Raw genomic sequence first — 1,655 nt, 5'->3', positions numbered from 1 at the left:
AAATGAAGGGACCTGATCTTATTTACTGTACCTTGGTCAACCAAAAACTCTTTCCTTTTCCTCCCTCCCTTCTTCCAACGAATATTTATTAAGAAACTTCAATGTGGTTGGGCGCGGGGCTCACGCCTGTAATCCCAGCACTTTGGGAGGCCAAATTGGGCAAATGACCTGAGGCCAGGAGTTCGAGACCAGCCTGGCCAACATGGCAAAACCCATCTCTACTAAAAATACAAAAAAATCAGCTGAGTGTGGTGGCACACACCTGTAATCCCAGCTACTTAGGAGGCTGAGACAGGCGAATTGCTTGAACCCAAGAGGCGGAAGCTGCAGTGAGCCAAGATCCTACCATTGTACTCCAGCCTAGGCAACAAGAGTGAAACTCTGTCTCAGAAAAAAAAAAAAAAAAAAAAAAAGAGGAAACTTCTGTGCCAGGAATTGTTCCAGACACAGGGAGTACAGCAGTTACGAAGTAGACAAATTCCCTGCGTAGTGCAGCTTACATTCCAAGAAACAAACACTCATATACATGTCATCTAAGCAATGCATACTATGAAGATAAAGTGGGCTGGGGGCGGTGAGGGTGAGGGTCATAGAGAGGGAGGTAGGTTGTGGAGATTTAAATGGGGTAGTCAGAAAAGACCTCTCTGAGGTGACGTTGGAGCAGAGAACTTAATGGAGAGAGGGAATAGCCATATGGAAAACTGGGGAAGAAGATTCCAGGCAGAGGAAACAGCAACTGCAAAGACCTGAAGGAATGGCAGTGATGCCCACGAAGCCCGAGTTGGGTGAGCAGGTAGGAGAGGGAAAGGATTTGCGGTCTCTCTCTCTCTCTTTTTTTTTTTTTTTAAGCTGGGTCTTGCTCTGTTGCCCAGGCTGGAGTGCAGTGGTACGATCTCAGCTCAGTGCAACCTCTACCTCCCAGAATCAAGTGATTCTCCCGCTTCAGCCTCCTGGGTAGCTGGGACTACAGGTGTGCGCCACCATGCCTGACTAAATTTTTGTAGAGATGGGGTTTTGCCATCTTTCCCAGGCTGGTCTCGAACTTCTAGACTCAAGTGATCCTCCTGCCTCGGCCTCCCAGAGAGCTGGGATTTTTGTATGCGTGAGTCACGATGCCTGGTCAGATTTGAGGTCTAAGAGGTCGAAGAGGATCAGATCATGGAGGAGTTTGTGCCCCTCCCACTGTTTTTTTCTAAGCGTGAAGGGAAGCCGTTGGAGGCTCATGAGCTGTGGGCGACACGGTCAGTCTTTGTGTCTTGCAGGATCACCCTGGCTGCCCCATGCAGAATAGGTTGAAGCTGGTTTTAAATTGAGGCAGATGGACAGACCCGAGGGGTCACTCAGTCTGGGATGGTAATAGTGGAGATGGTGTCATGTGGAGGATTTGAGTCCGTTTTTGCAGGAGGCGCTGTCTGGATTTGCAATGCATTGAAGGTCTCATCTTCGGGACAGCTACTTGGCTTTTCCTCTGAGAAGAAAACGCATCAGCTGTGCTGCCTTCCACAGTCTGGGAAATCTGGCTTGCCTTTTCCACAGCACCGTTGTGTGGAGTTGGGAGAAACCCCGAGCTCACTCCCAGCAACTCTCCAAACCTCTGGCTGGACTAAATGTCAAAAATAACTAAAGAGTTTGGATGTCCCAGGGGGAAATTCTGT

The sequence above is a fragment of the Mandrillus leucophaeus genome, unplaced genomic scaffold (genome assembly GCF_000951045.1).
Source record: "Mandrillus leucophaeus isolate KB7577 unplaced genomic scaffold, Mleu.le_1.0 Scaffold135, whole genome shotgun sequence".
Taxonomy (NCBI): Eukaryota; Metazoa; Chordata; class Mammalia; order Primates; family Cercopithecidae; genus Mandrillus; species Mandrillus leucophaeus.
The sequence above is the reverse complement of the archived record's forward strand: the minus strand, read 5'-3'. Positions refer to the sequence as shown.